Source organism: Chelonia mydas, chromosome 2 (assembly GCF_015237465.2).
Source record: "Chelonia mydas isolate rCheMyd1 chromosome 2, rCheMyd1.pri.v2, whole genome shotgun sequence".
NCBI classification, from domain to species: domain Eukaryota; kingdom Metazoa; phylum Chordata; order Testudines; family Cheloniidae; genus Chelonia; species Chelonia mydas.
In genome coordinates this window covers 20,058,358-20,070,173 of record NC_057850.1, presented here as the reverse complement: position 1 = coordinate 20,070,173, position 11,816 = coordinate 20,058,358, and the positions used below count along the sequence as shown (strand labels likewise).

The 11,816-nt window shown below is 46.6% G+C and overlaps 2 non-coding genes across 2 annotated transcripts; both read right to left on the bottom strand.

Moving 5' to 3' along the window:
- Positions 1 to 3,031: 3,031 nt before the first annotated feature.
- LOC114018513 lies at positions 3,032 to 3,245 on the bottom strand. Its single transcript, XR_003563826.2, has one exon. It is a non-coding gene; the product is annotated as a small nucleolar RNA U3 (small nucleolar RNA).
- A 2,068-nt stretch (positions 3,246 to 5,313) lies between these two features.
- On the bottom strand, positions 5,314 to 5,522 carry LOC114018512. The gene has a single exon (XR_003563825.1). It is a non-coding gene; the product is annotated as a small nucleolar RNA U3 (small nucleolar RNA).
- Positions 5,523 to 11,816: the final 6,294 nt, after the last annotated feature.

The following is an 11,816-nucleotide window of genomic DNA, read 5'->3' as shown; positions in this document are numbered from 1 at the left end:
AACACTGAGCAACACCTAAAGATTCTTCAGAGCAGCCAAAATGTACGAAGCTGAACTAGGGGCTGAATGAAGGCTCATGGGTCAGTTTCTGGCAGAGAGGATCTAAGAAGTGAGTAGCAGCAACAGGGAAGGGAGAAGAGCGCTCCCACTACAGCCACTTTCCACTTCCACTTTTCACTAAAAATCCTACAGCCAGGGGCAGAGGATGCTTCCTAACAGTCGGGGGAGGGGGAAGCACTGTGGGTTTCAAAGCATTGTTTTAAGGAAGAATGAAATGGAAACTACACATGCCCTGATGCTGTAAACATTTGCTTAACTGTCAATTGCCCCATTGACTCACCGGACGTGTCTGAAAGAATGGGGCAGTAGAGACTGTGACAACACTGATTGTCCAAGGCTGCATTCATATTGTCTGGCTGGGCTTTTTTGATGACATCAGAGCTTTGAACTAACCGCCAACTATGCACAGCTGAGATCCCAGCAGAGAAACACACACCCAGTCCCTTTCCTGTTATGTTCAGTGCATGAGGAAGATGTGGGAAGCGAATGTGGAACAAAGATAAGGCACCCGGTAAGGATAATCAGGCTTTTGACACAGTCCCACATGACATTCTTATAAGCAAACTAAGGAAATATGGTCTAGATGAATTTACAGTTGGGAGGAAAACTGGTTGAAAGACCATTCTCAAAGAATAATTATCAATAGTTTGCTGTCAAACTTTGGTGATATAGCTTGTGGAGTGCTTCAATGGATCTGTTGTGGGTCTGGTCCTAGTCAACATTTTCATTAATGACTTGGATAGTAGCGGGAAGAGCGTGCTTATAAAATTTGCAGATGATACCAAGCTGGGAGGGGTTGCAAGCACTTTGGAGGACATGATCAGATTAGAATTCATAATGACCTGGACAAATTGTAGAATTGGTCTGAAATCAACAAGATGAAATTCAGTAAGACAAGTGCAAAGTACTTCACTTAGGAAGGAAAAATCAGATACTCAACTTCAAAATGGGGAATAACGTCTAGGCAGTAATACTGCTGAAAAGGATCTGGGGTTGTGGTGCATCACAAACTGAATATGTGCCAACATTGTGAAGCAGATGCACAAAAGACAAATATAATTCTGAGGTAATCATCCTGTATTAACAGGAGTGCGGTATACTCAGCACTTGTGAGGCCTCAGCTGGAGTATTGTCCAGTTTTGTCGCCACACTTTAAATAAGATGAGGACAAATTGGAGACAGTCCAGAGGAGAGCAACAAAAATGATAAAAAGTTTAGAAAACCTGACTATGGGTAAAAGTTTAAAAAACAGGCATGTTTAGTCTTGAGCAACCAAGACCTGAGCAGGGACCTGATAACAGTCTTCAAATATGTTAAGGGCTGTTGTAAAAAGGACAGTTACTAACTATTCTCCATGTCCACTGAAGGTAGGACAAGAAGTAATTGGCTTACTCTGCAGCAAGGGAAATTTAGGTTAAATATAAGGAAAAACTTTCTAACTCTAAGGAAAGTTAAGCTCTGGAATAAGGCTTCCAAGGGAGGTCGTGGCACTTCCATCATTTCAGGGTTTTAAGAACAGGTTGGAAAACATCTGTCATGGATGGTCTAGGTTTACTTGGTTATGCCTCAGCACAGAGGGATGGACTAGATGACATCTTGAGGTCCCTTCCAGCCCTGCCTTTCTCTGATTCTATGGGAGGGGAAGGGTAGTTATGGACTTCGTTAGGTACTGTGCATTCTCAGCAACTCTGAAAATCAGGCCATCATCCAGGGGCTTGATCCAAACCCCATTGAAGTCAATGGAAAGAGTCCCATTTGGACTCCTATCAGTGCCTAAAACTGACATAAATGGCTAACTTTAGGCAGCCATTAGATTATTTTGGCCTATAGTCTTGGTTAGAAAGAATAATCAGACTTCCAGTGACTGGCTGGGACTCCGGCTAAACGGTTTTGGTACTGAAATTCAGGGGATTTCTATGCTGCAAGATTCTTCATGTCACTTCACCCACATTTGTAGGTAAGATTTCAGGCTTTCTGTGGTGTTTCAGCCCAGCTGCACTCATACTGCACTCTTTTATTTCATATTTTCTCTCTTCATTTTCCTGAAACCACTTTTGAATTATCTGAAAAAAACCCCACAGTTGGATTTAATGACCATTAGTGAGGATGAGTGTTGGATGTCTTGGAAACAGGGACCAGGAACTCTGACTTCACAGGTGGGGGAATCAGGATAAAGGAAACAGACAGAATACTTGGGCCTACAGGAAGGAAACTGCAAGACCCCTCCCTTGTAACTGCTATAGGGATAAGAGCAGTAGTCAGCAGGCCACAGAAGGAATCATAAGACATGTGGGGCACTAGACTAGCTTGCATAGTACTATTAACTGTCACTATGTATTACTAAAATCAAGGTTATGTAGACATAGGCTTTCCTTTGAACCGGGCCAGAGTCTAGATAAACCCTGCCGAAATTTCTAATTGCTATTCATCCGGAAAAAAGTTGCTTGGCAGTGTGTAACCTAGAGTGATGTGTTTTAGGCTCCTCAGAGAGCGTGAATGGTGGGAATACCGGCCGCTGTCCTCCTGAGCTCCGAAGTGCCAGGCAGGAACAGACAAAATCTCCCCAAGCACCAGTGGCTCTAGTGGTGGTAGCAGGGAAGTGTCATCCATTGGTCCCAGTGTGTAGGATGACCAACAGGTGCCATGGGGACAGGAGCTGTCACACTTAGTGGATGAACGGAAATAGCTATGAAGTTGAAGCAGAACAAGCAAGAGAAGAAAGAGAATCTTTTTAGGGTAAACCTGCTGACTGCAGAGGTTGGGAACAAAGATGTAACAGACACACAGTACACATGGAAAAAAGCTCTTCTCTATGGTCTGCTGGAAAATACAGCCCAGTCACACAGCACCTGAGAGCAGACAGAGGATCTCACTGCTTGGGTCTCAGCACACCAAACCCACAAACAACAAAGCTCCTTACTGTCATAGCCAAGCTCTTTTTCACCCATCCAGCAGAACAACACCAAAGCTCACCACTCAGATTGTGTTTCCTTCCCCTGTTCTTCGCAGGAAGAGCAAGACTCTCTTCCACAGCAGAAAGCAACTGCCACAGAACAGCACACTCTGCCAGCTTCACACTCAGAAAGAAACACTACAGCTCTTCATTGCAGTTAGCAAGACCAGCCTTTCACAGACACCCTTCTCCAGTCACCAACTAGAGAAATGACCCCTGAAAGCATAGTCTTAACCAACACCCACCCTGCCAGTCACAGACCATTCTGGCATGTTGCCTTCTAACTGGTGGTTGCTACAATTTGGCTTTCACGAGACAGAGAGCACTACCAGAAGCCCCACGTGAGCAGAACCTGGCTCTCAACTCTGCCCTCCGTGGCCCCCTTCCGTAGGCTGCCTCTCAAAGCAAAGCGGCTCAAAGCAGCCATCCCCTTTCATTTGCATAAAATGAAGACACAGACAGGCCACTCCACCAATCTTCTCCCTGCTCCCTTCTCTGCAACGCCTAAGACAACAATCCTCTAGCTGGCCAAGCCAAGAGGTCTCTAGAAACGACAGACTATGCAGTTTTGGACACCCAGAGCATGTTTCTTTGGCACCAGTGATCACAAGGGAGATTGTCAGCAGTGGGGAGCCAGGCTCTCCAACGGGTGGCATTTCCTGAACCTGACTGCCAGTCTCACCATTCTCCAGGGAGCAGGAACTCCCACTTTTTTCTGGAAAGCGCTCCAGAAGCTTTGCCTGAAAAACAAGTATATATAGCCATAGGCTTTCCTCTGAACCAAACCAGAGCCGAGATCAGGGATGCGGAACCTATGGCTTTTGGGCCGCATTGAGCCTGCTGCTTCATTTCTTCCAGCCCGCAACAAGTCTCTGCACTGCAGGTTGAAAGCCCCGAGCCTTGGTCCCCCCTGCATCCCCCACGGGACTGGATCTGCGAGCACTGGCTCACTGGCATGTCCCTGCAGCCCCTAGGCAGAGGGCGATCAGGGAAGCTCCAGGTGCTGCCCACACCAGCTCCGCAGCTCCCACTAGCCAGGAACCACGGACAATGGGAGCTGCAGGGGCAGCACCTGAGGTATGGGCAGTGCGCACCACGCCAAGCCCCCCTGGCCTCTCCACCTAGAGGCCAGACATGCTGGCTGCTTCCAGGAGAAGAGCAGCACGGAGCCAGGGCAGGCAGGGAGCCTGCCTTAGCCTTGCTGTGCCGCTGACTGGGAGCCACCTGGGGTAACCATTGAACCTCCTCCCACACCCCAACCCCCTACCCCAGGTCTGAATCCCCTCCTGCACCCTAACTCCCTCTCAAAGCCTGCACTCCAACCCCCTACCCCAGACTTGAGCCCCCTTCCACACCCCTAACACTTTTGCCCTAGCCTGGAGCCCCCTCCTGCATCCTAAACCCCTCATCCCCAGCCCCACCTCAGAGCCCACACCCCCCAGCCACGGCCCTCCCACTCCCCAATCTCCTGTCCCAGCCTGGAGCCACCTCCCACTCCCAGAATGCCTCATTTTGGCCCCACTCCAGAGCTCACACCCCCAGCTGGGGCCCTCCGATCCTCCCACACCCTAACCCCCGCCCCAGCCCGGAGCCACCTCTCACTCCCAGAATGCCTCATTTCTGGCCCCATTCCACAGCCTAGGGGAACCCCCTAGCCTCTGCCCATCCCCCGCGGGCTGTGTGTGGCTCCTAACTGATCTTTTCTGTGGGTCACTGGCCCCTGATAGAAAAAAGGTTCCCCACCCCATGGCTAGATAAATCCCGTCAAAATGTCTAATCGCTATTCACCTGGAAGAAAGTCACTTGGCAGTGTGTTACCTCGAGTTGTGATGTTTTCCAGGTTCCTCACAGAGTGTGAATGGTGGGAATACTAGCCACTGTCCTCCTCATATCCAAAATGTCAGGCAGGAACATACAAAATCTTCCCAAGCAGCAGTGGCTCTGCTGGTGTTAGCAGGGAAGTATCATCCATTCGTCCCAGTGTGCAGGACAATCGACAGGTGCCAGGGGGTCATACTTACTGGAGGAACAGAAATAGCTGTAAAGATGAAGCAGAACAAGCAAGAGAAGAAAGAATCTTTTTATGGTAAACCTGCTGACTGCATAGGTTGGGAACAAAGATGTAACAGACACACAGTACAATCAAAGACAGCCCTTCTTCAAAGCCTGAAGAAAAGCACAGCCTAGTCACAGGGCAACTGAAAACTGATGAAGCATTTCACTGCTGAGGGCTCAGTACACCAAACCCACAAGCAGCATAGCTCTCCAAAGTCACACCCAACAGGACAAGTTCAAAGCTAACCACTCAGATTGTGTTTCCTTCCCCTGCTCTGGAAGAGCAAGATACTCTTCCACAGCAGAAAGCAGCTGCCCCAGAACAGCACTCTCAGCCATTGTCATGCTCAGAAAAAAACACTAGAGCTCCTCATTGTGGTTAGCAAGACCAGGCTTTTACAGCCACCCTTCTCCAGTCATCAACTAGAGAAATGACCCCTGAAAGCATAGCCTTAACCAACACCCACCCTGTCAGTCACAGACCATTCCAGCGCATTCTCCTCTAACTGGTGGTTGCTACAATTTGGCCTTCACGAGACAGAGAGCACTACGAGAAGCGCCACGTGAGCAGATTCCGGCTTTCAACTCTGCCCTCCATGGCCCCCTTCTGTATCCTGCCCATCAAAGCAAAGCTGCTCCCCTTTCATTTGCATAAACTGAAGACACAGACAGGCCACTCCACCAATCTTCTCCCTGCTCCCTTCTCTGCAATGCCTAAGACAACAATCCTCTAGCTGGCTGAGCCAAGAGCTCTCTAGAAACGACAGCCTATGCAGTTTTGGACACCCAGAGCATGTTTCTTTGGCACCAGTGATGAAAATGAAGCAAGTGAGCAGTGGGGAGCCAGGCTCCCCAACAGGGGTATTTTCTGAAGCTGAAGGCCAGTCTCACCATTCTCCAGGGAGCAGGAGCTCAAGCTCCCAGTTTTTCTGGAAACCATCCCAGAAGCTTTGACTTAAAGGGTAAGCACTGATACTGTTTTGCAGTTAACCAACCCTGCCTGGGCTGTCTGCAGGACTGAACACCAGACTTCTTCCATAGTACTTGTGAGCCTCTACTGCTTGAGCTAAAGGACAGAGTCTCTTAGCTAGCGGCTTTAGCAGACTCAGGCACTGGAGTGGGACGAAGACCCACCCTTGCACAGTGATGCAGAAGAGGTCCCCATTGGCATGCTCCAAGCCTAACATTCAGCTTTTTTTGTAAAGGAGAAATTATTTGGCTGAATGTCTCAGCTGAGCCATGCTTTACTGGGCCTCTGTGTTCAGGTCTGCTGTTTTGTCACTGCAGCTCATTTACCCAGAACAGCTCAGCTCAGATGTAGCATATGATCTGCGGCAAGATTGGTCTTTCCACTCCATGTCCCAGGTGGGCTGCCTCAGGCACAAAGGGTCGGGTGACTTGAGTGAATCGTCACTGGCTTGTTTGGGATCAAAGAGCCCTGGATTCATCTAGTTCCCCCTCCTTTTCTCCCTCTGTGCTGCTACAGGTTAATAGTGAATCACTGGACCCATGGGATCCAGGTCCAGCTTAATGGAAGAGCCAGTGAAGAGTGAAGGGAGCAGCGTGTTCCACAAGTAACTGCTGCTGGCCAGGTACCTACTGCTGAATTGGGACCCAAGAAAGGGCTGGAGGAGGAGAAAAAAGTCACTCCCACCTACTTATGTCAGGGAGGAAGGGAGAAACAGTAGGTGGAGGTCCTCTCAGCTGTCAAGCATGGTCCCTGTGGAGAATGCTGAGCAGGGGATAGTCTGTCCACAGGGAGCTGAGTTACATGGGCTTGCTGGCTGGTTAGAAAGTCATGGCACCTATTGGAGATAGGAGGACAAACTTGTCAATCAGTGTCAAGATTGCCAGACTGAGAAAAGGAGGAGAAGTCTGTTGGAGGAGTGACAGTAGGACCCCTGACATCCATATTGGAACCACGCTCCAATTAACTTTCACCTGAGCCTGTATTTATCAGACATCATGGCTGACAGACTTAGGCTATGTCTATGCTACCACGGTAAGTCGACCTATGCTACACAACTCCACCTACGTGAATAATGTAGCTGGAGTCAACGTACCTTAGGTCGAGTTACCGCGGGGTCTACACTGTGCGAGGTTGACGGGAGAAAATCTTACCTTACACTTCTCGTCGGGGGTACAATACAGGGGTTGACAGGAGAGCGATCTTGGTGGATGTTTACTAGACCCGCTAAATCGACCTCTGGTGGATCGATCTCAAAGCATCGATCCCCGCTGTAGTATAGAGCTGCCCTGAGTATTGCAATACTCAGGGCAGCTCTACACTACAGTACCTAGAGCAATGGTGTGGGAGTCTGAACCTGGCTCAGCCAGACACAATGGGTGGCCTGGGGCTGATCACTTCATTTCTCTGGTATTCAGTCACACCCTATGTGAAATGGAGGTAGCAAGCTTTGCCACATCCCTGGGGCATAGTTAATCCATTTTTAAAGCACTTTAACACCTCCCATCCAGAGACCTCAAAGTATTATGAGTCTTCCCCTTATTTACTAAGCTGCATATTAGAAACTTTGGAGAGCTTGATATTGAGTTTTTCAATAAAGTTGTAATGAACAGACTATGGCCGGAGAGGGGCTGGGAGTGGAATACCCTGAGGACAGGATATCTTCAGAATTATGTCATCACTATATGTGCTGAGTAGAAACCACAGGATCCTCTTAAGCCAACTGATTAGCAAACCCTCACAGGTTTAAAGTTTTGGTTTAGTGTGGATAAGACTCCCCAGGGTTGGAAGAAGAAGATTATCAATCAGAACCTATGAAGAAGAAGGCCCTGAGGCTTATATATAAGAAGGAAATTTGATCTACTCTCTGCCACAGACTGCTTGGTAAATTGCTTATCCTCTCTGTGCCTCCATTTCCTAACATGTAACATGGGGATAATGATACTTGCTTATGCCAAAAGGGTGTTGTGAGGGTAAATGGATTGGTGTTTGCAAAGCACGATGAGATCTTCAGAGAGAAGTTCAAAATATTATTAAAATGTAGATGCTTATCTGAACTATCAGAACCTATGAAAGTTTGGGCCAGAAATCGCCCAGAAACCTGCTTTTACAGGTATTGCCTACTTCTAGCGGGGCCAGAACTACTTCAAAACGAGCTCTCTTTCAGTGGCATTGTGAATCTTCCTTCAGGTCCTTTCTGGAACATGTAAATAGAGACGGCCTGGCAATGAAAAGAAAAACTGTTTGAATTTATCACAATCTTCAAAGTTCAGTGTGAGCTTGCATCATTCTGGGGTTGGGAAATAGTGTGCTTCTTATGAAAGCCAAAACCACTTCTCCCATCCCCACTGATCATCCACCCTCAGTCCAGACTAACTATACCAGAGGTCATTGCTCGGTTACATTCGATTCTGAGGCATACCCCTTTTGTGTTAAAATATTCTGGCCTATTTAAAAAAGGAGTTGTCATGATGGTTCCTTCTAGACTTGAAATCTGTATCTAGATTTGAGAGAAATCTGTGCAGCAACACAGAAAAAGATCTCGTTGCTGAACCAAGGAATTTGGGTTCAATCCAATACCCAGTGAGAGAGACTCCCAATGGAAAAAAGAAAAGGAGGACTTGTGGCACCTTAGAGACTAACAAATTTATTTGAGCATAAGCTTTCGTGAGCTACAGCTCACTTCATCGGATGCATGCTTATGCTCAAATAAATTTGTTAGTCTCTATGGTGCCACAAGTCCTCCTTTTCTTTTTGCGGATACAGACTAACACGGCTGCTACTCTGAAACCTCCCAATGGAAAGACTCTCATTGACTTCAGTGGGCACTGGATCAGGGTCTTGAAATCTAAACTGAACAGACAATAGATGATAAACAACTATAAGAATTATAAAAACTCTCTCTCTCATGTGTGTATATTATACATGTATGTATTACATACGGATTTATGTGTATATATTATATTATATTATAATATATAATATTGATTTCAGTAGGCATTGGATCAGCCTCTTGAAAACTAAATTCAACAGACAATATATGAAAAATAACTATAACTATAATTATATATATATAGAAATAGTTATTTATCATATATTATCTGTTGAATTTAGTTTTCAAGAGGCTGATCCAATGCCTACTGAAGTCAATATATACATAACAATATACATTAGACCCATATAATGCACAGGCTGAAAGCACAATGAAAAAGCAGTGCACATTTATTTTTTCATCTGCCTTTGGTGGATTATGGCTGGAAGAAATAGTTTTCGAAGGGATTTGAAAGAACAACCAATCACATTGCTGGGTACTTATACAATTCTCAGGAGTGCTATTCTGGCAGGTGGTATATCCAGGAATGATGAAAATCAGGATGAAAGTTGGAAGAGGGATCAGGTGGGCACACTAAGAACAATTGTCTCTACGTATCTCAGAATCTTCTGGATCTGGATGTACCTGCTGAGCAGAAACACCTGTTCTACCATCTCTAGTCTGAGAAACTCCTGGCGGCTTTGACTGGTAAGGCACACAGTCTTGCTGTAGCTCACGAAAACCTATTCTCAAATAAATGTGTTCGTCTCTAAGGTGCCACAAGTCCTCCTTTTCTTTTTGCGAATACAGACTAACACGGCTGCTACTCTGAAACCAGTCTTGTAAACAGTGCAGTTAAGCAATTAATATAAATTGTGAGGTAAAATGGTTCAGAAGTTTCCCTCTACAGGCATCCCTATAAATGTGCTGTTTTGTAAATTACCAGCTTCCTTAACCAAGTTTCAGGGGCTGAGAGGCAGACCTCAACATTAACTCATGGTGATACATCGCCACCCTGTGGTCATTTCAGGAAAAGCAAAGACATAAAGACGGCCTTGTGATACTGAAGCCAACTGAAAGCGGAAAAGCAGGGAACTGATTTTAAGATGTTTCAGATATTTGTCTTAAACGATCACATGGAGCGGTTGATTGTTTCATATTTGGGGTTATTCCTGAATTTCAGTGCTGTGGTCACCGATAATGTTTTACTCGTTGTTTGTATTGCAGTACTGTAGCACACAGGGGTCCCAGTCCTGGATCAAGACTGATAGACGTAGGAATGAATTCTCTAGATGGTGCATGCTAGGATGGGACAGATGCTGGTTCCAGCAGTGTCACTGGTGTGATGCACATGGGAGCTGCACTGTCCAAGTGGGTAGTGCAGCCGCATTCACTAGAAAGGCACTGAGTGGGGCTGGTTCACCCTGGTGCAGATGCCTAATGCTTACAAGTAACACCTACCCTCTCCACTTCCCCAGAGGTGGAGTTTATAACCATCCAAGCAAACTTCCATATATGGCTTCCATGCCCTTGGGGGATGATGTCCAGGGTGGCTATGGGTTGAGTTCCTGTCAGCCATGGAAGCTCTGAATGGGTCATGAAGGTTGAAGAGCTATGCCACAGTGGACAGCTCTGGTAGATGGTGGTGAGGAGGGGAAAAGGCACATGTTTACAGAGATAGATAGAAAGTCACCTAAGGGACAGGACCCAGTGGTCCAAAGATCCCGCATATCCTGGGAGTGGGGAACAAAGAAAGATCCCCCCCTTTCAGGGATCCCTCTAATCACCACCAATACAAGGTGAGAGGTTTTGGCAGGAGGGATTTCCCACCTCTGCCTCCAGCTAGATGCTGCAGCTCTTGTGTTGGAGTAACTCCCGTTGCCCTCTTGATGGGGAAGAACATGGTTCAAGGGTTCCCCTCCTCTTCCCACCCACTTAGGAGCTCTGTGCTTACTTCCCATGGAACAGGGGCCTTTCAACCATACTCACCCCTTTCCTCAGAGTTGGGTGGCCCGGCTGAAGCTAGGCTGTCAAAGACCAAACACTCTGGCCCACAGACTTAGCCTCAGGAGCTAACTAAAATGTCTTGCTATATTCTGGTGAAACCTGGGTGTTCAGGAAATATCTGATTAATGGTGTAATTGACCACACACAATTTCACAGAAATGGACATTCTCTCCTTGCATGCTGCTTACATCCTCTCATGACAGAATGCTTATGCTCAGATTCAGCCACCGTTGTGTGTCCATGATTTACCTGCAGTCTTTTTAAATATGTAGTACAAAGTATCCAATTCAGATTGAGAAACACATTATTCCCGGTATGGAAGAGCTGAAGGATAGCAGCGGTGTCTCTGCAGAGCACACACAGCACATCGTCATCATGATCAGAATTATTTTTGTGCAGAGCAATCACAACAAAGCCTGGATAATAAAGTGAAACAGAAGTTACAAAGTTCGACAGAGTTCTTATTAATCAAGTCAGGGAACTATGCCAGTGTTTGAAACAGGTTTATTTCAATCGGCATTGTTGAGTCAGCAAAGACAATGGCTACATTTGCATTAAGGCATATTCATCACAACACTTTGGTTAAAAACATCCGTACCATTAGAGGGCACCAAATCACTTTGAAACCTCTCTTCCCCTCTGTTAGACATTCTGATTGTATCCAGCCATTGCATGCAGCTGAGCTCTGAAGCTTGAACATTCTGGTGTTCAGCCACTGATCACAATTTCCTCACTAATGTTTATTACTTCTCAGTCAGAGCTAAGGCTGAGTGTAAGATGTGCAGCCTCAGTACCTGCCAATATCAACACAAGAAAAATCTCATTCTCAGCCCTTTATCTCCTACCAACTATGTAACCACTGGGATATCACGCAGGGTGTACTCCAGATAACTGCAGTATCTTTGTGAGATCCATGGGGCATGGCACTGGAAGGCCATCAGTTAAAAGAGAAGCAGACTGAA